The sequence below is a fragment of the Phaethon aethereus genome (assembly GCF_964289735.1).
Source record: "Phaethon aethereus genome assembly, chromosome: 6".
Taxonomy (NCBI): Eukaryota; Metazoa; Chordata; class Aves; order Phaethontiformes; family Phaethontidae; genus Phaethon; species Phaethon aethereus.
This window is the reverse complement of record NC_138580.1, coordinates 27,338,945-27,363,596: the sequence shown is the minus strand read 5'-3', so window position 1 is coordinate 27,363,596 and position 24,652 is coordinate 27,338,945.

Here is a 24,652-nt window from a genome sequence, read left to right as displayed (position 1 = left end):
CCTCTGAGCATTCACATCACAGGTGCAAATGGAGCAATCTTAGCTCCAGCCATGTAAATCTGAGGTGTGCCTAAGCTAGAAATGTTGGATCCATGCTGGCAAAGTTGGACATTGCTATGTTCGTGTCTTCAATACTATTGTGATTGGCTGAAACTCTTTTAACTTAAAAAAAAGAGACTGCCTTCTGCTGTTCGGAGTAATAGAAGTGAGATGAACAGAACAATGATGAATAAAAATAGACAAGGAATAGAAAATACATTATTGTGTCCCTTGCTTTTCCTAAAGTGAAATTAAACAATCCAGACATACTGAAAGTTGAAGTAGGACTTTGTTGTGTGTCCTATAATGAAGTTGAGAGTCACTTATCTCTCAAGAATGTGAGACTCTTTTGTGTCTAAGGGCGATCCTGGACTCCCTACCTACCCTCGCCACTCATCAGTTGCAAGCTGGGGTAGGTATATAATCTGTGAAGGAGAAGAGAAACTATGGACCAGATAATACAAATGTATTTGATCCTTGCTTTGCTATAAAGAAAATATTGCTACTTGCTTTGTCAGGGCTTGTGGCAAAGCCAGCAACCAAGGACCACTCTGTGAAGAGATTTGGACAAATTCCTGTCACTGGAGCATATTATTTAAGAAAAGCAATATGGAGTTCAGCAATATGAAGAACAGGGAGTGAGGTGATTTTATTTCATAAAGATCTTGTCTATTATCGCCTACTTGATGCCACTGATGACAAGAGGCAGACTTAACCACTCTTAGCTGATCCATAAGGGCATGTGGCTGTCTCTTCTTCTTGTCTCCCTAGGACTGGCCCCCATGCCCTCTGGGGGCAGTGCCCTTCTTCTTCAAAATGTCACATAAGGGACATTAGGTTAATGGCTTTCATTGTTTTTCACTGAAGAGAAGCAAGTTGCATGATGAGGGTAATCTTTCCCTCATCAAGGGAAAATAGTGTGAAATCTCCTTCAGGATAAAGCATTGATAATTATTCTTCCTCTTTTGGAGTTGTTTTGATGCTTTTTGTGCAGCAGAGGACATGCAAGCCTCTAACAGTCAGTCCGTTATAAATTCCTTTGCATTGAGTAAATGTGTTTTTTCCTATTTGCTAAAAAAATTAATGACATTCACCTCTTAATCATAGTTAATCACTCATCCTATTATAGTTCAGCTGTGCGTGGACATTAAAGAAAAATCTGTCAGACATATTTTACCATTTTTTTGGTGCCAAAATTCTTTTCCACAGTTCATTTCCCTATGAAGTTGACTTCAGTCATTTTGAATTAATTTAGAAGGAATGGCTTCTCTCAGTCATCTACCCACCCCCAGATGCATGCAAAAGACAGAAAAGCTTAGTATATGATGTACTAGGAGATTGTGAACAGCAGGCTACATTCCTCCTTGTGATCCAAGGGAACAATAGTTGGGGGTCTGTACTAACTGGGTATTAGTAAATACCTTCCCAAGATCCCAATTAGTGTGTGTAAATATGGTTTACAGACTATAAGCAACTCTTTGTCACTCTTCCCCAAGTTAGTTTTAGTGATAGACCAACTTATGATATTAATTATCTCAAACACACATCTGTATAAGTGAGGTTGGCATGGTCAACTCTGTTTCCACGATCTTAGCCTCAAATATAGTCAAATATCATGGCATTGGCTATCACTACACCATCTCTATTCCCAACTCCACACTCCTTTAAACGTACTGTTTCAGCCATCTCTCTGACACTTCACGTGTGCTGTAACCCTAGTATGGGGGTTACATACTTAAATGTACCGTAACTCTAAACTCAAGAGAAACTGAGCCTAAACCCATGAATTGGTTAAGCAAAGCAGTACATAAATCCCTAAGCAACATAGGTTACAGATCTCTCTTGTTTATCCATTTCATGCTTTCCTTAACATTTAATGCTCCAATTAATTTTTCTCCATATTAATCCACATGTCCTTTTTGATTACCTTGGACTATGTTTTCTAGATTTATCCTTTCTTGAATATTTTTTTAATCCCTGAAGAATAAGATTCTCCTTAGTTCCACAGGATTATAACTGTTGTAATTATTTCATCCCCAAAAATCTAGAGGGGAAAAAAAAAATTGCCATTAGACACCTGGAATTCTCAGAGCATTATTTTTCTACCATATATTTCTTTATTTGCTATGAGGAGAATTATAAAAACAAATTTAAAATGTATTAAAATTTGTTGAACACCTTTAGCAGTGCACAGAACATGTTGACTAGCATATGCCATCCTGTAATATTTCTTTTTGTACTCTGCCCATGGAAAAAATTGCATACTATAAACATTCATGTATTAAATGTTAGTGAATGTTAGATGTGCAATGACATATTTCTTGCTAGCTCAGGGCCAAAGGCTAGTGTCCTATTTGCAAGATGCTATTTAGCTTACCTAGGGAGTTCATAAGCCATGATTCATTTAAGCCAAATTGATACTATTTTAAAATGTTTTGCCATGGTTATTAAATTTTTGTTTTAAAATAAAGGACACAAAGAAACCTCTCAATTTTTGAAGCATGCAAGTATTCGTGCAACAGAATTTATGGTCTTTGAACAATTTTTCAGTAGGTCATATGTGTACATTTCAAGCAATTATAGGAACAATGTTTACCATGAATTTGAAAGTCCTTAACCTTTTCATTCAGTATTAATGATGCAAGGATCTGACCTGTCATAAGTTTTGCATTGCATATACAATGCACAGCAGAGTCTTAAAGAATATACATAAGAATAGTATGAAAGGGTTTACTTCTTAAATGTGGTAGCGATTTTCATAGCTTCATGTCCTTTTTTTTTTCTAGTTTTGTATTACCAGAAGCAAGGTGAGCAAATTCTAGAGCAAACTCAGTCAGTCTTGCTTAATTCTACCTCTAAAGTGTACAAAAGTATAACTGTAATCAAAAGACACTAGTATCCCTGATATTTTTGGGCTTTAGCAAAATGATTTTTAAAAACATATTTTTTTGTTTAAAAATGTGATGACGAATTCATGTCACAAATTTCCAGTCACCAGTTAGATCTTACAATGTGTTTTGTGATAAAACGAAGGAGGCAAAAACCAAGTGGCATGAACTTGTAAGCTGCAGTTATTGAGGCAGGGATTTGCGGGAGAATAAAAGGTACTGTATAGGAAACACCCTTGCTGATCAGATAGAAAGCCTTTCCATATTAGTCTAGTGTGTAATAAAAGAAAACCCCACACATTTGACAAAACAAAGGTGAGCAGAAGGAAAATGTGTCCTAGGAGAGCACAAGCGAGCCCAGACCCAGAGGCTATTCCAGATCTGTTAGCACAACTGCCTTTAGACCATGCCACGCAGCCAGATGTTGCTGCTAGAGCCTTCCCAAGCTTCGCATCTGGGTCCTGGCATGCCCCGGGAACGGCCCGGGGTGCTACCCCCCTCGTCGGGGTAGGTACACAAACAGAAAGGCTGGGTGAATTGCTTCTTGTCTCAGCTGAAAGATCTAATTTGTTTCAGACTGCAGATCCAAATGTGAAACGTTTGTGTAAAAGTACCACAGAGTAAATATTTCTCACTAAATATAAAATTGTATACATCTATTAAATATTATTTCCTTTTCTCCTATTGATAGAAGCTCTTTTTTTCCCCAGGATTTCTGTCTCTGTGTAGTAGTACTCTTTCTCAATTTCTAGTAATTTGTAGTGGCATTTATGAGGTTTAAAAATTGTGTAAGTTTTCAAGACTGAATCTTATGAGGTTCCTGTAGCCTTTGCACTTGAGATATCTATCACTGGATGCTGTATTCTGTCCTAGACAGATAGGATTTCACCCACACAATAGGGATACTGAGCTGTAACTGTAAGCCAGATCTTCAGCTGGCACAAACTGCACTATGCTTAATCAACTTCAGTGTGAAGCTATGCCAGTTTATACCAGCTGGATATCTAGCCCTTTGTCTGCCCCCACATAAAAACTGTGTTTATCTGCTTTTATTGAAGCTTTACATTTTCCATGTGAGCATAAGTAACATTTTCATTTTAGAGCCAAAACTGTCTTTCTATTTCATTTCCCATTTCTGCTCCATCTCCATCCATCTTGAGTATTAAATGCACACAGGGGAGGGTAAGTAAACTGCTTAGGAACATCTGGGATGCATAGAGTCTCTGTTTCAGTCTCCAGAGAGAGCAACCCATTTGCACGGTACCTCTGATGAACATATAGCTATTACTGTAAGCGGTGGCTACTTCACAGGCTTAACGGGATGTCTGAATCTTGCTGTGCTCCCTTTCATTTAACTCCAGTCCACCTTCAGTAGCTACTATCTGAGCCCAAATAGGTTCAGTGATGGACAGATGCTGTATAAGGGACAATGGGCTTGATCTCTGTGACAAAATCCTGAAACTTCTGTGTGTCTGCAAGTTTCTGCGTCTCCCTACTTCAGTCTGGATTAGACTGCCACAAATTCAAGTCTGCTTGTGCAAACCTGAATACATGAGCAATCATGTATCCACCAGTGCTATTGATTTCAACTTCAGTGTCTAAGTGCTCACCACATGAGTAAGGTTTGAACATAATAGCCTTCTGATAGTGTTCCAAGTTTGGGGGGGATATATGAAGGTTAATTGAAGCTACAGACTTGGCAACTTGCCTCAAATGGCTGTGTGCCATGGTGTTTGGGGATTTTAGCTGTTATATGTGTAAGTAATTGCTCTTTACCAAACGCTTTAGGGAGAACAAAATCACCAAATCTAACAATCCATAGAAAAAGGGAAAGCAAAACTAAACCTTCAATATATGTAAGGTATGCCTTGGCCCGGATACTGTTATCTAGCACCAAATATCATGTTCCTGCTTCTGAAGCATTTATTGGCAAATCACTGACTTAATAGATTTAATCTTGCTGTACAACAACGATATTTCTGAGAAGAGTCAGGCCCATTTTGCATACCTGGAGACCTGGCATACAGAAAGGCAGCAGACAGGCTGAGCCTTTTTAAGACAATACTTTTCCCACCAGTCTGTCCTTCCCCAGCACTGGGAGTGACCATCCCCACACCCCATCACCTGAGCAAAATGTGTGCTTGTGCACCAACCATTCTCGGCAAGGGTTTGATATCCCAAGATTCAAGAGATCAGATAAACCCAGTTAAGCAGCAGTGTGTTAATCTAATATGCTGGATTGTGAATTGTGAACTGAAGGAGCTGGGAAATGTTCACTTCTCCCACTCCTGCTATGCAGTCCATAACCTCCAGCAAAGGGGTGAGGTGGACAGCCGGAGCAATAATGTTTAAGTGACTGATGCTAAATCCAACAGAGTACATCTGTCAGGAGCCTTAATGAATACTGACGAAGAGGATAAGTTTGTGTTCATATGATAGGCTTTAGACTGAAGTAGCTAAGGCAGTAGGTGTTTTCTGCTGTCTGGTAGCAGCCTGTGTCTTGGAGCAGAGGGGCAGAATGGATTTTCTTGCTAGGTCATTGTTGCTCACATTTTAACAGTTGAAAAACCTTCAGTCAAAATCTGATCATCTGATAATGTATAACAAGACTATATTGAATAAAGATATTCATGTTACTGTTGTTGGAGATAAAAAGGGGAGTCCTCTGAGTTGACACTTCAGAGTAAATACTAGTTCAACATATTCCCAGGATCTAGGAATATCCTTTGGACTCTGGCATCAGGAGAATGCTATAAAATCAACTTCTGTCTCTTTCTGAGGATGGCAGCATTAGCTCAGCTGTGCCAGTCTGACTGCAGCAGTCAGCAGAAGCTGTGTATGCAGCCATATAACTACAACAGAGTCTGATCATCATCCTGATGAAATTACACTGATCTAATTTGCACGCTGTGAAGACATTTGGCACTGACTGGATCTGAGCCGTGACATCTTCATTGGAACTAAAAGTACACTAAGAAGTGACATTACATTTCATACTCTTTTGTGCCAGACTGTGGCATTTCTTCCCCTTTAAAGGCATTATTTCAAGAACATTTAATTTGGCTTTGATATGTCTGCCATTTTGCTATGCAGGAATGTAGTGAGCCAGAAACGCTCAGCTGTAATAAAGTTTGGCACCATCAGCCCACCATATACCTGCACCATCCTGTGCAATTTAATTGGCATTCAGTGGCTTGATAAATGGATTGGCTTAATGAGACAATATACTTGACATATGCAGGACTCTCCTGAGGAATAAGATTCATTTTTGCACTTCACACATCAACATGCTACAGATACCAACACAGTCACCTCCAGCAGCTGTGCTATAACCAATGACATGCCTTCCACTGTGCTGACCAATAACTCCGCTATCTCTCAAACTAGCTTTACATCTTTTTCCATATGAGCATTTTAATTTCTTAATTTTTTCATTATATTTCTGATTGTAAAAATAAAGCAAGATACTATAACTGCCTTGAAAGTTTCTGTAAAGTATAATATCCTTTTTTTTTTTTTTTCTGGTATAAATCAACAGCTTATCTTCATAGCTTCCTGAGGATTTGCCTCCATGTTTAGAAAAAAGTTCTAATTATAGTTTGAACATTGTATAAATAACAACTAAATATATTCAGTAAAATACACATAAAAGCAAAGATCTATGTTATGTAGTTTTAAGTGACTATGAGGAAGCATGACCTATTCTTGTCAAAGGTTCGTTTGCATGGATGGATTAGGTTTATGTTAGAGCCATCTCTGGATTGAGTGTGAAGATGAGGATCTCTGGGAAGTTATACAGTAGCTGGCAGAGGGGAGTGTTTCAGTGCTATTACAGTACAAATAATTACTGATTACAGCAAAAGGTTATTCGACATTTTTTTAAACAAACCCAATTTTGCCTTAGTCAGGAATGAACAAAGGAAGATCAGTAACATCAAGGATCTGGACCAGTGTTTAAAAAATAGTAGTTTAATGGTAGATCTTTGAATTCTGCCTCTCAGATATAACTGTGAATGTAATCAGTGTCCTTTGATGTTTTTCAGAGGCCTGCTTGTTGAGGTTGTAGATCATTTAAGAGTTGGGATTTAACAACAATCCAGAGAGCTAATCTATCTTGCATGGACAAGAGAGATATGCATCCAGCTTTCTGGTATTTTACAAAGGCTTGGAAAACAGTTCAGAGACAGAAAACATCAATCCACTTACACAACACACGCACTGACTTAGTTTCTTAGCTGACACTAAAAGTGTACATATATAGCTATCCCTTATTTTAGAACACAACTGTCAATATAACCAAGTCCTCAGTCATCATTACCATCAGGATAATGAAGATAAAAGCCAAATAGTTTTATTCGTCATTCTACTCTGGTGCAATTCTGAAGGGCAGATTCAGATGTTTTAAGTGAACCAGCTGTTTATCAGGATATAGAACGGAATAACTACTGAAGAGATGGAAAAATTTGTCAAAATTATGTGGGTAATTTTCTGCATCCATGAAGAAAACTGAGAACTAGAGCACTGTGTGTCTGTCTTGTCCCTCAGAAACTGTGCAAGGATTTTCAAAGGAACCCAAGGGAATGAGCAGCCAAACTCCCACTGAATATACATGCAGGTTAATATGTTAAATTCCTTGTATCTGTTGGAAACAAAAGCTAGTCTGCATACCCAAGAATGTACAGACTCATACCACAAGAATGGCCACTGCTTCAACCTGGAAAAGAAAGGCAGAGAGGTAAGCGAGGCTGCAGCTGGCTGCTGCTGAGCTGTGCTCTGGGCCGTCACAGTACCTGCCGCTGGCTTCTTGTCCGTGAGGTGGAAGAAGCCCACGTGTCACTGCCTCGGATTTCAACTGGGTGCCAGTTTGATGTTTGCAATTCTGCTCTAAGGAAAGCCTCATACATGCAAATAAGCCTAAGGAAACTAAAAAATGAAACGGTGTGTGACAGTTTCTAATTACTGCGTAAAAACAACATATGGAAACTTCATTGTCCATTTCATCCCTCAACATGTACTATCAAGTTAGATTTCTTGTGCTCAGTCATTCTCTCTAGAGCATTTGGAGCTGTTTCTGTTGTATTGTATGAAGACAAACAGCACTTGATATGAGCAGTGTGATGCTTTTACTTTCTCTATCCAAGCTCATTAATCTCATGGAGGGTTTGAAAAAAAAAAAATCCTACTGGTTTGGCAGAAATTGTAGTTTTCCAAAAAAGAAATCAGTTCAAAGTTCTTTTTCAGAAACATTCCATCCATTGTCATGAATCATGTTTGAAAGAGTGTAAACATTGAGAAATAGGAGAATAATTTAATATTTAAATGTAGCCATGGTAAATGCTAACAAGTAGAGAACGTCACTTACTGATCTGTGTTGATGGGGTGAATTATTGTAGAAGATCAGTGAAGGAATCTCAAATATGACTTCTTGCTATGTACAATTAAATAGGAGGGTGTATTCTTCTAAGCTTTTAATTGTTTCCAGGGAGATTTCAAATTTAAATATTTATAATGGAAGCATAAGAGGGAATCTAAAGGATATGGTTGAGTCAAAAAAATGAAGCATACATCAAAGTCCCATTTTCTGGGAGCAAAAGTCTTGCAGCCTTCCCTATCAAGCCCTGTGGCCACCGAAGCAGAGTCAGCTAATGAATCAGAAAAAAGCTGGTTACCAGATGTCCTTACTTATTAACACACACATCGCATCCTGTAATGGCATGCACTAAACAATCTGTGTGGAGCAGATTCTGCTCTGTTTAAAGTCCCTCTTTCAAAAAAATACTTCTAACTTTTCTTCCTCTGTGGCTGATTTCAGGATAGCTGTTGTTTAAGATGCTGTCAGGCATTTTGTCTAATTGAAATTTCTCCACCATTCTGAAGGTTCCTAAGGTACCCAGGAAAACAAAACTGGTTTTAGCATTTATTCTTTTATACCTCCTTCTAAAATTATAATGAAATTAGATAAAATAAATAAAAAATATTAACTGAAAAGCAAAGCAGGAAAGAAACCAATTCTCTTTGATTGGTTTCCACTGCTGCTAATTTTAATGCCACCCATTGTTCAGCTCTGCAGTCTAATTTTATGTTAATATCCTGAAAGTTGTCAAATCTTGGCAAAACCTATGCATAAATTACACAGAAAGTAGCTCACAGGAGGGGGAAAGTAATGACTGTCATGGTTAGCCAAACCCATTAATAGTCTGACAAGCAATAACCCAAGAGCTCTGGTCAACTGCTGCAGACATCTGTGAAACTTTTGCAATTAATTTTTTTTTTTTTTGGAGGAGGTATCAGCTGTGAAATAGCACATAAGTGACTGATTATTATCAGCTCTGCTGGTGAGGGCAGAACTGATCAACTCCAAGCATTCATCCTTCCACTACAGACTGATTGTTTTATGAATGTAAAAGTTTTATTTTTATTTACTAAGGCACTCTAGTCTCCAGAAAGGGAAAAGGAGAGTCAGTTGTACATGAGTAGTGCTTTACTTATACATACTCTTTCATATGAGCAGCTTTCAAAGAACTTTACAGAGGTCATTAGCATGATGTGTGTCTATAAAGAGGAGAAACTGAGGCAGAGACTATGTCTGTATATTCATGTGCATGACAGAATACAAGAGAGGCTGAGAAAAGGATAGAGGGAATTCTCTGAAGTCAGATATCAAACCAGGGATATCTCTACTACCCCAGGCGGTGCTCTATCAGACTGTACCGTCACCTATTTAAAAGCTGGAAGGATCACACTGTGCTGAGAACAATGTAGCTATTTGATCAATTTTCTCATGTCTCCAAAATCACCCTTCCCCTGAATTCTCTTTTATAGGCTGAGGGGACAGCTGAGATCCGTTCCATGATTCCTCATGAATCCAAAATTCTCAGTGGCACTGTCTTTGGGGAAAATGCTTTACAATTGGGTTAATATGGTAGAGGTCTGCTGCACCAAAGTGCAGGCCTGTTAAAATTGAAAATGCTTGTATTTTAGTTGCTGAATTAGTACCTGACTGACATGCACACAAGTAGCCTCTTGATCTGTAAAGAAGAGTGAATTTTCCGTATTGCATTGTCATGCCTGTTTCTTTTCCTCCTTTAGTATACAATCTAAAATCCCGATAAGCATTTGTCACTGGTAAACTATATTTTTATCTTTAGCAGGATACCATTACCAGAAGCTTTGACTGAATTAAACACTATAGTTCTTCCTCACGTTCTTTCTTAAAAGCTTTTTCTTATGCAAGCATATTCTGTTTTCTTATAAGTAGATCGTCTGAAATATTGTCTCTGAATTTGTTATTGTCAGTATAGTATGAAACAGTCCAGTAGATGCCAAAACCAAACCTAAACCTCTAAAAATCCTCAGACATCATGTTTTATACAGAATACTATACCCCTAAAGAAAATAACTGCTCTCACCAGTATTAATGAAAGATAATTAACATGATAAAATACATGGGGAATATAAAGTGCAGCAATATCTTATTTTTGACTACTATATAGACCTTATGTGCTGCTATAACACAACTATTACATTCCAAATCTTTCATTTTCATACTTTGCTTTTTTCTTTCTCCATCCTGAACAGGGCTAATGCTTAGTGAACAACACAGAATAAGCAGCCATTTTAGGATGTATTCTGAAAAAAAGGAAAGTTATTCAAAGATAGGATTTTTAAAACCAAACTTACCTTGGAAAACACAAGAAAAAGGGACATGCTAAATGTAGCACATAAACTGATGCCCACAGTCTGGAAAACAAGTTTGCTACTGCCTTGGGACACATAATTTTTAGAAATAATGGGCCATTTGGCAGTTCTGCACATGTCACCAAGCATGCTTGGAAACATCATGGGCTTTGCTTTATTAACATACATGGTTTGAAACAAATTCCCTCTGAAATGCTAGAGGAATCCTCAAATCAACTAATTCATGTGACCTTTCTTTATTTAAGACAGCCTTTATACATAGACTGTACTGTACTCCCAAAATAGATATTAACCCATCTACTGTTTTTTGTCTCCAAACTGTGGCAGAAATCAGTTCTGTGGGATAGATTGCAGTGCATAGATGGGAAACTAGCAATGGGCATTTACTTGGGGTGCTGCCTCATTCCAATCAGAAGATAAAAGGAAAACAGATCTTTGATCTTGATTCTGTGAACTACTTCAAACTGAGTTTAACAGACCTTCCTACCTCAAAGAATCTGTTTCTAACAAGATAGCATGCACTGCCTTTTCCAGAAGGGTCCTTGAAAAGAACCTGAACCACAGTGTCAATGGAGAGTTCAGAGATTCTTTCCACAGTCCCTCAGTCAATTCAGTCCTAGGAGTCCTAAAGGTGAACAAAAGCAGCACAGGCAAAACAAGTACTTAGGAACCAGAAAACTCTGCTTCCCAATTCCAGTCATATCCCTGGTGCAGTAAAGCAGCTAAGAGGGCATACCCCTTCTCACACATAATTTCTAGGGGCTTTAGCCCTGCAGAGTCCTGTCATTCCATGAGTACAACCACTGCCATTGTGCTCGACCCTGTGCAGTGACTGAATGCCTGAAGAAGGTGCCCTTCTGCCCTGGTGTATCTCTGCAAAGACACAAACACTATTTAGCTTTTAGTTCCCCAACGGAGCTGAATCTTGTTATTCAAAAGCATCTTTTCTTTTGGCTGTAGATTATTCAGAGGAGAAGGATTTGAACAGCCCCTTTTTTTTGCCCTTTGGCACAGAAGTTTCAGTAGAATATTTGGGTTGGACAAAGGCCTGCTCAGAATTAATGTAGCTACGCTTTTTGTGGTGAAATTTACTAAGTTAAACCCATACGTTTTTTCTTTGTCAGTTTATTGATACGTTACTACAAAGTAGGAAAACAGAGAAATGGGGTAAAAATAAACCAGTATGGACAAAGTCAGAAGCAACATCAGGTTTTCCTAGCATTGAGAGATGAGAGAAGAGAATAATCCATTTAAAAAAAATCTGATTGTTAAAATTAGGTAATCGTTGTTTTCCCTCTTTCTCCTTTCTTCCCACCTTTCTTCCCTTCCATAAAGAGAAAGTCAGGATTTTTACTTTCTTTTTTGCTCCACACTGATTATTTCTATACCAGTAAATTAAACTTACTCACGATTGTTCTCTGGCATGTGATGTGGACTGGCCTCCATCCATGCTATGAAACTCTATCACTGTCCAAAAGGTGTTTGTGTTCACGCTACATATAGGGAAAGGTCCTTGTGAATTGTTTGGAACTGCTCTAGCTGGGAAAAGCCAGGAGTGTGCCAAGGACTCTTTTAACGATTTAACAGTGTAGACAATCAAATTCCAGTGCCTGGAAGCGCTTCCCTGGCACTCTTAAATCTACTAGTCTAGACACAGCTACTGTGGTCAAAATCTGCTTCCTTTATTCACGTAAATAGCTCCAGTGAAGTCAGCTGTGAGATTGGCTATAAAACAAGAATTCTGTTTTGCAAATGATTTCAAGCATTTGGCCTTCATTCTACATTGGGGAAAAAGAAAACAACCCACAACCTTGAGCTTTCAAATTTTAAAAATTAAACAACGTGAGAACTATCCAAATAGCCAAGTGGCCAATATGTTCATCTAGAATGTAGGGGCTCATGTTGAAATCTCTATCTTCTCTAAGTGAGAAAGGCCTGTCATATTCCTGATCAGTTTGGGAATCCAGTATATCAGGAATCCTGGCTCTCCAGGTGGTTTTCTTTCTTACATTAACAGTGGGTCAGGAATTTTCTCAGACAATAGTCTTTTCTTTTTTAAGTAAATTAACTTGAACATGAATTTGTCAAAGTCAAAATGTGCAAAAATACAACTTTGACAGTACTATTTTAGAAAAAATACTGTGAAGCATTTGATGTTCTTGTAGAATATAAAATATTGAGCTCTTGTTTTGAAAGTTTTTTTATTTGACTTTCATATTATAGAACAAAATTAGAAGAGAATTATTTGGTTAATTGACATGAAAAATATAAATTGAACACAATCGGGTTTTGAGTAATTTCTGAGCATTTTATTTTGATTCTTGCTTGAAAAATCAGTATTTTAGCTTGTACCTTTTATCCTCAAATGAAAAGTACAATCTATCCCAGCTTTAATAAAGCCCTTTTTACTGGTAGTATAGAATTTGGGTATAAAGATAGTTCTCTGGAAAAATAATGAGTGAAAGAATGTTTGTAGCAATTGTCAGGAAAATATTTTGAATTGATTTCAACTCTTGCTAGGCATGTGTTTTCATTATGGTTTTCCATGTGGAATGACAGATCCATATTTATATACTTCAGTTGTTTGTTATAATGCCTCTCCATACAAAGAAGAAAGAAGTATGTCATGACTGTAATATTTAGGAAAAAACCTCTTAATATTTAATTAAAGAACTACCTTTAAATATAATATTACTTGCTTTAAAATGAGTTTAAATGGCATGGCCTGCACACAACTGACCATAAACATAACCTGATCCACTTTCACACAGAGGCTGTTGGGCTAATGCAGACTCTTACAAAAGCCTCATAGATACAAACCCCATACAATTCATCCAGAGTCATGTGTTAAACTCATATTTTGTTTGATCAACCACATCAGCCTTATCTTTTTGGATCTTTTTGAATCTTACAGTATTAACTGTAAGCTAATGCACATCCCCATGCACCTTGCATCAAGCTGTTGATGAACATACTGCTAAAGCAGGCAGAATGTGACCTATAAAATCCTAATTGTATGGATGTACGTGCCATGGCTGGAGTCAGCAAATACTTGCTGGGGGGCTGTGTGACAGAGCTCAGTGCATGACGGGACACTCTCCATAGGGACGGAACCCCCCATCCCAGGATAACTGTAGGCAGTATGTCTGCTAAATTCACTAAGTAGTCAAAGGACTTAAAGCATGAGACAGAGGAAAAATAAGATGAATCCCTTGAGCAGAGAGGACAGAAAAGGGACTGCTGTGTTTCAAGATGTTCTCTTGCCTGATTCGGAGAGAACAGGGGAAGGGAACCTTGGCCGTTAGCAGGGTTGTGTGACATTCATCCCCAGGGCAAAGAGCTGACTGATGGACACCCACAAATCCCCTGTTAATGCATAGGTCAGCTGATTCTCTACAGCCTTCCTAGGACTCAGGCATTTTATTAACACCTGCCTCCGCAGTGAGAGAATGATGGTTGGATGTGAAAGACTTTGAGAGCAACAACTGAGCAAGGGCTACCCACGGCAAGCCCCAGCATTGGAGAGTGAATCATGACATTGCTGTGGCCACACGGAGGGAAGCATCCTCCTTGGAGACAGACAGGGCAGAGCCAAAAACAAGTCTAAAATGAGACATATCAAGGGCTTTTTCTGCTTCAACTCCTTTTCTTATTTTCTAGGTATGTGATTTTAAACTCACATCCTTGCTCTGTAATGTGATCTTGCTGTATTTCCTGTCATTCTAGTTAAAGATATGAACGATTCAGAGAAAAATACCTGCTGAACCCTAAAATGATTGTCACTGGCAACAGTGTAGACTAAGAGTTCATTGTAGACATGAGTTCAGATTTTTTGTAACTCTAATGATCTCAGTTAACAAAATACATTGAGCAAAGTGGTAAGCTATTTAAATTCTAGTAGAGGACTTTCAGAATAAAAATGCAGGTTGGATTGAAAAAATGTCAATCATATTTGGAGAAGGCTTAAAGGCTTACATTTTCTTTATTATTTTGTATGAAAATACTTAGAAATCCAAATACTACTGTGAAATGGAAATACTTTGGAAGGAAGTATCTATCATTAAAAGCAAAATAGAAAAGCTGAATATCAAGATTACATTGTATGCAGCACAGTTATAATGAATGCACAGCGTCTTGATACAACAGCATCCTAACCTTTTGATTTCCTTATTCCACAAATGAAGATGTATTATAATATCTGGAACTGATATATTGATTGATTCATAGTCACCATCTGTAGGAATAATTCTATGTAATTATAATAAGTATCAGAACTCTTTTTACTTTTTCAAAATACAGCTATCTGCCTATTTTCAGGTATATTTTAATATTTAAAATATATCAGACCAGGTACTCTCAAGTACTCGGCTTCAGCCTACTGCAATTCAGTAATGTTTGACTGAATTTAGAGCATAATAATTGAAAACAGAATTAGATTGTCTTACTAGATTGTTATATGCTTTTTCCTCAAAGTTAGGTAGGCAAATCAAACTAAGGTCTCTTTCAGGCGTTAGTACTAAACAGGAGCTGTCTTGCTTGCTTTTCGTCTCTCATTCTAATCCTCATGTATTTCATATATATCTTAATTCTTATTTATTTCACTAGATCAGAATAAATAATTTTATCCTCAAGGTCACAAAAAGCATATTTAAATTTGGTGTTTGATTTTGGTTCAACAGTAGGTTTTGGAATGTCTGACAAGGTTGGTGTCCCTATGAACTTGTTGATCAATCATTTTCAGACTGATATATTTTTAATTAGTAAAATTGAAAAGGGCCACTATTTGAGACACATTTTATGATATATGTGTTTCTAAGTCAAATATTCTGATTTGGGGATGTAGATCTCAAGAACTTCAATCTGAAGTTAATCTTTGTAAATCAGGCTAGAGTGGATTAAAATGCAAGAAAGGAAAAACCATACTACAGGTTAATGAAATGGACTAGATCTAATCCAAAAGAAACTAAGTGATTATAAATTGAAGATTACTACAGAATAAGTCCTCTGTAATCCTTCTATAGTTGACATTGGATGTGTGACTTTCTAAAGGCAGGTCTATTAGAGTTTAATTCATTCAGTGATTTTTTTATTTTCTAGAGCATCGGACTGTCTTATATAACTAGTTCACGGCAGTTTTTATAGGATTTAAAAAACCCTTTTCCACTCTGAGTATAACTCATAGAGAAACCTGTTCCTTTATTATTATTAACAAGAGGGTTGAGTATTTTTTTGTTTATTTTCAAACACAAAGACATTTCTTTGCCAGCATCTCTTTTCCTAAGCAAGTTAAAAGAATAAGTAAGTTACTAGAATTAAACCTTTTGCATGTCTAGCTTTGATTTTCAATAACCATTCCAAAAAAACCCCACCAGGTTGAGTGGATTGAATAGGATGCTGTTTGCCATGTTTGCTGTCGGCACACACCGCGGGCTCATGCTTAGCTTGCTCCTCCCCTGGGTCCCAGGGCCTTTTCCACAGACTTGCTCTCCAGCCTGCTGAATGACAGTAAATCTGGTCCTCACTCATACAGATTTCAGAGAAAATAAATAATCAATTTATTAATGGTATTCTCATTGAATTTTATTGGATGAAGAGAAGCTTTTAATAATTAATCTGTTACTTCTTAAGAGATCAGTAAAATTCCACTGACTGCATTGAAGCTAAAGTCAGAGTGATTAACAGCCAAAACTCTCTTTCAATTAAAATTGTGGATTTTAAAAGTTCATATAAATTAAATTGTTGCACTAACAGGAGTCAGCCACATAATTATTAGACAAAAAAGTCTACTTTTCATAATAATGCACACAGAAACAACGGTGAATTTAGAAAATTACAACTGAGAAGAAACTTTAATGTTAGTATTCTTCTCATTGTAGTTAAAACAACAAAGTACACATAATTCAGATTAAGATCTTGATTCTATTCTTATTTCTTTAACCATCTGTAATATTCCAGGCAAGATCCTTAACTATTTTATTCTCTAGTTTCTCCAACTAATAATTAAGATTATAGTGCTTCATTATTTTTGCAAGCTGCTTTGTGATTAATCTGTATATATGTGTACACAGACAGTGTATCTTATTAATCGTTATTACTCTTAATTTTTGTTGCAATATATGGTATTTTTGCCAAAGAGGTGGTTGTCTTATGAAAGTTAGATTTTAATCCACATAGGGCATTGCCTGTGATCTGAACAGCATACAGTTCAACATAGCATTGTTAGCAGTATGCATTAGTAGTAATAAAATTTGACCTGCACCAGCATATGTTATCCTAAACATTTGTTTTCTCAACCATTTGGAGTATTTGCAGAATATATCCTTCTGGAGTCCAGAAATTTTATGCCCTGTGCTCCAGAATTTCTATAGCTTTTTCACAGATGCAAGGAGGAAGAAAGACAACACTGATGTAAAAAGTTAAATTGCTTCTTTCTTTTGTCTAAGCAAAGATTTTATAAACAAGGAATGCAGAATGTAAACTCATCTTCTAATAAAAAGCAATCATGAGTCCACTGACATCCATGACACTCTGAAGAGGAACCATTTGCTTGCTTAATCCAGTAAAGTTTCTAAAACCGATGGTTCTCCAAACTGCTCAGTGCAGACCAGTCTTTCGTAATAATCAAACAGGCTTTGTATCATCAGAGGAAATATTTCCTCCTGGCGTTAAGGTGCTGTGACTAGTCTGAAGGGCAAGCAGTAGGAATTCAAGCTCACCAGTGTTGTCTACATGGACTCTCTCCATGCAAAGACGTAACTAACTTCCTGTACATCAGTGAGCTCAGTGATGCAATACAGTAAAACCACTTTAAGCATTTTAAATCTCCAGAGCAACAGTCATCGTGATGGATGACTCATACACAACTAGTTAGCCCCTGAGTAATCACGTGAAATAAACTTTAAAATGACAGTGGCTATAGTCTTCTCCATTAGAAGCTCTCACACCTGCCATTGACTTAATGACACGTAAGTTCAAAGACTTCATGATTTCTTGAACGTGATCTGTATCATTCCGGAGTTTTAGTGTGTCACTTCTGATCACTGTCCCCAGGAAATTGCACTGGTTAGTCGTGGCCAGAAGCCACACCCCAGCATGCTAAATGTCTGGAGAAGCATGTTCTGCAGCAACACTAGCTTTGTTGTGTTTTACGGATCGTTCTCCCTCAGTAGCAGTACTGCTGTGGCATCCACGGTCATCTGAAGGCACAGAATAAAATCCTGTCATCTGCATGATCACAGGTGTATGGGTATTACTGTACCAGTTGGTTATCATGTGTCCTCCATTGCATCTTACAATATTTAAAAAATGCCTCTGACAAGATGCCCCTTCATTTGATATACCTTATTACAATGTCTTGTGTACTTTGTGTGCTTTTAGTCTGTTTTACAGAGTATGAAAACAAATCTCATTCCCTCAAGTTTATACCAACATAACCCATGAGAAGGCTTGTGCTGTTTTATTGGTAACCCCTATTGCTTTTTAGAAGCATGAAGTCCAAATCTGCTGCATTGGAAGGGCAGAAAAGATGATTCCCTCTGATCACATCGCATACCTGATCTCTATTTAGCCTTTTACTATATCCCAAGGATACAGTCCTTGGGAATGTCAGTTTGAAGAAGTCTTTGAAATTTTTATGTTTTCAAATCTATTTTGAATGTTTATGTTTTCTCTCTTCACTCCACAGTCAGCAACAACCTTCGGTATCCCACAGTAAATTCCAGGAAGTGGAATATTTTAAAAATCTTTTTCTCTCTTTTTTAATATATAAAATTTCCCTTAATACTTAACTTCTTGTCTTGAGTTCAAATGATGCTTCTTTACACACACAAAAACATACATACACAGACACACACACATGTATATATATATTTATGTATGCATTGCCAAGACACTGTCTGGGACTGAGTAAAATCATAAATAAGACAGCATCTACAGGATAGAACTGTTCTTAAGAACTATGAACATCGTAAAAGTGAACAAAAGAACTGCTATTCCTCCAGGATGCTTAAAAAAATCTATTTACTTTATTAGCTGTTTAGGACGAATTTTAACATTTTAACTCAGAGGGTTGTGAAATGGTTGGAAGCCCTCTCTTTACCTAGCAAGGCTAATCTTCAAAGAATTGGTAAAGTGCCTCCATAGCCTTTTTTTGCTGCATCTAACAGGGTATTTGAACCCTCTATTATTTACAGAGATGCTCAGGTACTCAGGACAGAAAGGGTTTTTCTTCCTGTAGAGCCAGTGAACACTAATTTACAGAAAGCAGAGAATCTGCCTAAAGTTTTGTGTCTCATCCATAATCTGGGTTTTAAAATAGCAGACAGTTAAGGGATATCAAGCTGAATTCCTGAGACTGATCTGACTTCATTTAGGCTGCATGGTTATGAATGCAGGAGAACTTTGACTTTCTTGAAGCTTTAGCTTGTTTTTCTCTGTGAAAAATGGAAATACAAGTTATATGACAAGAAAGAAGAGTCCTGGTTCAAGGCACTGTTTCAAAAACTCCAGAAACCCAATGAGTTTTAAAAATACATAACCTTTTATAAAAGCAAGCATGAATCTACAGTCATCGGAAGTCCATTTTTTTTTGTTACTGAGATATCATGACCTTGCCCACACAACATTTTTATATGCACTATCATTAATCATTAGTACTGTTAGAGATCCAACACAATATAATTAAATTAATCTCAGTTTACTAAAACATTAACATACAAGCAGCTACCAAGTTTGTTAAATCATAATGCTATGACAAAAAGCCTAAAACTCAGGATCTGTATAACAAACAATGTAACTGAAGTTTAAATATATTTTTCTGCACTTCTTTTTTGAAAAAAAGAAAAAGTTATTTACTTTAGTATGGTGACATTTTATTTTGTGATTAATTTTAAAATAACATTGTAAAAACTATAAACTCATTTTAATTTGACAAGCGTTTGGTAATTAATTTTCAAACAATGCTATGGGAATCTAAGAAGCACTCTTCATTTGACATGTATTTTATAATTTATTTTAAAACAATGCTGCACAAATCTGCAAAGGCATTATTCATTTGAGAGTTCATTAATTATGCAAATGAGTTGCAATTAACAAATCTGTTCTGAGGATGGCATTTGCATAATAATGAACTTCATGTTTGTGACATTATTTAATAAGATACCTTTGTGCATTTTTAAACAAAACACCCTTGTGAATACTTTGGTTAAAAATGGACAACCAGTCAGTAACATTAAAAAAATAAAGTACTACCAAGAAGAGTATCACTAAAATAAATCCAATTACCTAAGCTCTAAGTAATAAATAGGAATATAAAAACTGATTCTTTTATTAACCTCTGCCTTCCAACATGTAGACTTCCATTTTCATTTATGGTGTTTTCAGAATGATGCTTAAGGAGTGGCATTGGAAAAGAACTGGTATTTACCAAGACAGCTGGAAATAAGCAAATGAATGCAAGCACCTATTTAGCATTGCTGCTGTGTGGCATAGATTGAGTCCGTGACTCTTAGATGATGGATCTTATTACAATCTTATTATATGCAGCATGTGAGCCAAAAGTCTAGTGATGATCTTTTGCTGGTTGTATGCTTAGCAAATGGCAGCAGCATCAAAAACATACTCTGGGTTTAACGTTCTTGCTAAAGGAGAATGGATAGGTAAAGACTTTTTGTATAGCCCACTGCAGCAGTTGGTTGCAGCTCACTGCAGCCAGCTATCTGCTCCCACATATCCCATTCAGAGCTTAGCAGCAGCAAAGTTTTTGGGGCAATGGAGGCATGCATGGTAGCTGAAGGCAAGATTGCCAGCGTGAAGAAAAGGGACTTCAGCCAATCATGAAGCCTTTGTGGCACCTATTTTTGTGTTTAGCCCAAGACAGCGTTGCTTGGCAACACGGCAGTCTTGGTCCTCTGATGGGAGACAGGAGGCAATGAATCAGTGATGCGACTGATAAATTCACAGTGGCACCTTTTAGGTGCATTGCCTGCAAGCTTAGAAGGCTGGAAATCCTTAGACAGAGCTTAGGTCCTTCCCTAGTGCCAGTGACTCTACTCTGGCATCCCTTATATTTATTATTCTGCCGTCTGTCACTGGTGAGGAAGTATTGTGGATCATAGCTGTGTGTGAATTCTCCAGGACTCAGTCAAATGCTTTGAAATGCACGTGACAGCAGCTTCCATCTGAGAGAGTAAGTTATATATGCAGGCAAAAACTTAGGATGAAGATGTATAGAAAAAGGGATAAGCAAGTCCTACAGAAAGTTGCGTCTCCAAACTCTTCAGTATTTGGAGAAAAATAACTTAATTGACTATTTTTGATAGAATATTTTTAAGTAATGAGCAGGAGGGGAAAAAGGAGAGAGTATGAGAAACTTCTTTATTACAAGAGTTGATTGGTGTTATGTTCTTTTTCATATTTAAACTCAGTGAAGTCCAAAATAATGATTTTATTAACATTAGTATTTATAGTGGTGCCAAGGGATTTCAGCTGAGAATTACACTACTTTGTGACAGACAAGATATAGGGACTTTCCACCTGAGAGAACTTACAGTTGAACAGGCAAGGCAGAGAGGGGATTTGGGCAGGAGGGGATAAAACAGAAAAAATAGTGACATCTTGCGATGTCACATTAATACCCCAACACTTCTGTTTGTACCTTTATAAAGTTAAAAGAGATGAGGTTTTGCTGGGAGACAAAGGGATACACAGAGGGGAGACAAGAGAAAGGGGATGTGAACAGGAAGGTGAGGCAGAATAAAGTGATGGTATTGAAGGATTTGGGAAAGCATTCAGCACAGTTACTTGATAAGTGTGCTAAATTAATTCTTCTTGGCAACATCTGGAGAAGGTACCTGCTGCAGCCATTCATCCTCAGCTCCTGCTGGATGGTCATTAGCTGATATCAACAGCAACTTTTGTGTTTGTTTTTTTTTCTTTTATCCAGAGGCCCAGTGGCTAGGGAGAAGTAAATTAGGTCTGGCATCTACCAAGGACCTCTGCATTAACATTTTCATTTCAGAGGGGATGAGAGGAAGGATCTCAGCCCCTTCCATCAGGCTGTTCATCAGATTGAGTAGTGATTCCAGTCTTCAAAGTATTTCCAATTGGTATGGGAAACGAGAGCATGTTTGCTCTTCTTTTGTGTGAGCAAGTGAAGAACAGGAGTTACCCCTTAGCACAAAGTTAGGAGGAAAAGTAATTTGAACAACCCAAATGTCTGTTATTTTACATTACACATGGATAGGTGACAGGGTGAACAGAAACAACTAGAAATACGGTTGTTAGATAATAAAATGATCATCCCTGAAGAGTGACCATGCCACCTTGCTGCTGACTTTTCCTCTTCCTTTTATAATATATGCACCTTTAATTGCCTCTGAGCATCCTTCCCAGGGAGCAGTGCCATGCAATGATGACCCAGAAATGTTTGGGGTGCTGCTGGTCTTCTCATCTGCCCTCAAAGTACACAGAGGCATGCTGTATCCCCTAGGCTTGTCCCACTATTTCAGCTGCAAATCTAGTTACATTTGCAGATTTTAGATTATTTTTATAACCTTCCCCTTTGTGATCCCACTGCCAGCAACTAGCAGCTCACTGGAATTAATCCATGCTGCTTTACACGGGCAGTTTACACATGGTGGCTGATAGCTTCTTGGTCTTTGTGGCTTTCACAGCTTCTTACTTCCTGATAGCTTTAACACAGCTTTTGGATGCTCTTTTAGTGAGCCAGTCCACAAGCAGGGATGTGCCATCACCCTCATTCAGTATGGAAAGGGCTGGCTGTGACTTTTGGAATCTTTCTGACAGTATTAATTGGTATTTTTCTTAAAATTGTCAAGTCAATCAAGTCACTTACTTGATTGTCAAATCAGGAGTTAGTGCAATTTTCTCTGTGGTTTGAGATAACTCTTCAGGTGGGATTTCCACTCATTACTTGGGCAATAAGCAGAGCAAGTATAAGGGTATTGCTATATTAACAGAGCATAAGTGAACTGTCTTCAGACAGTTTAACATTCACAAATGTCTTGGTTCATGAAACACCTGGGAAGCCTTTGATGCAACTATCCAAATTTGACATACTATTTCTATTATTAAATAATAACCAAGGATCTTCTTCCTTCTTTGTTTTTTAAAATCTCATTAACTGGAAAGTGACTGTTGATCATATAATTTTGCCACACACATTGAGTGAAAACCCAATCTTATATGTATACTGTCCTACTTGTATCGATGATCTGTGAAACATTACCCTCACAAAACACTTATACTTCATTTTAACTTAGTTGCTTTTATGAACTCAGCTTGTGCAATTAACTCAATCTACAGCTATATAACTAACTAGAACTCAATAGAGAGATTCTTGATATGTGACACTTTAATTTTTGTTTTACCAAAGTAAAATTTGAGTGCTTTGAAAAAGAAATAGAACCTATTCTAAGTTCAGTGTAAAATGCTATTTATCATTAAAATACTACTGCAACATTGGATCAAGTGGTGAGGTTCTCATATTTGCTCAAGAACAGAGTAAAAATGGATATGAATTTCAGATTTCTGTAATCGTTGATAAATGTGATTCTTCTTCCCACATAGAGAAAATATTTCTTAAAATTAATTTTTAGACAGAAGGAACTAACATGCAATTAGATCATGTGAACATTCATTAATTCATTTAAAATAATTAATAGCTCAGCAATTGCTGTAGGAAAATAATGTATTAGCACCACTCAGCAATTTTCCTTTATATGATTCAAACACTGGATAAGTCCAGAAGCACTTGGGACAATTACTATTTCCTAAAGTCTCTCCAGATGAAAGCATGACAGGAGTAGCCAATTGATAAAACATTGAAAGTAACTGGAAAATTAAAAGAAACTGCTATATCTCAAAATCCAAGAATAGTTATGTTAATCTTTTGCCCTTATTTCATAATATTTATTACTTCCAGCTTACACGTCCTTACTGAAACTTTATTGTCAGTTCTCAATATCTTGGGAGCTTGATTAACCTGCAAAGAACACAGAACGGGTACTTTTGCAACAGCCACTGACATGAAAATCTGTAGTAAAAGACTGATGGTCTGAATACACACCCTGCTATGGAGGTGCTTAGTTCTACAGATTCTCAGTGAGAGTTTGCTTGAAAAAGGTTTGCAGAACTGGGCTTATGGAGGTTTCTGTTACATGTTCTGGCTAGATCTTTAAAATATATAAAGGTATATAGAGCTGCCCAAGGGGAGTAGAGGGATGCAGTGTTAATCAGTTTTCCTGGATTGTACAAAAAACCCCAATACACTTTTATGAAGACAGCTTTTATATAACATTAAAAATGTAAGTGCATATAGCATTGGTATTCTTAAATAAGTACTCAGCTGCAGATGTGCACAGCATTTATGATGTTTCCTGATTGCCCATAAGTGAGACTACTGAGAACCGTGTTAGCACTGAATATTGAGATAATGAATTAGTACAGATGGGCATAGTCTACGCTACAACAAAAATTGCCCCACTTTTGTAAATTATGTAACATTGTTATTGGTAGCTATATCCTGTCTACTGTAATAACACCATAGCAGGGGAGAGTGGGGACACTGAGGTTTCAATGAAGCTGTTGTGGAAACAGAGGTCATACTTTCTGTAAGCTGCTGGGGAGAGGGAACTGAAAAGTTGCAGCCGAGGCTCTGTAATGAGTTGATCATTTGGCTGTAGCTTCTGGCATGTTTCTACTGTGTTTCACTCCCAGCTATTGACCTTTATGCTGTTAGATCGTGGGATTTCCTACTCATCCTGTCTTTAACAGCACTGCAAAGACCAGTCAGGAGTTTAGTACCAGAAAGTACTGTGAACTGGTTTTGTAAATAGCTGTTTACTAGCTGGCAGTGCCCTAAATGTGATGAAGTGATGATTGCAAAAGACAAGATATAAATAACTAATTATTACCTTCTATAGCTGAAGAGACCCTTTTCACTGTCTTGTGCTATCCTTTCCTTTGTGCAGAGACTGAAGGACAAATTCCCCTAGAATAAGTGAATT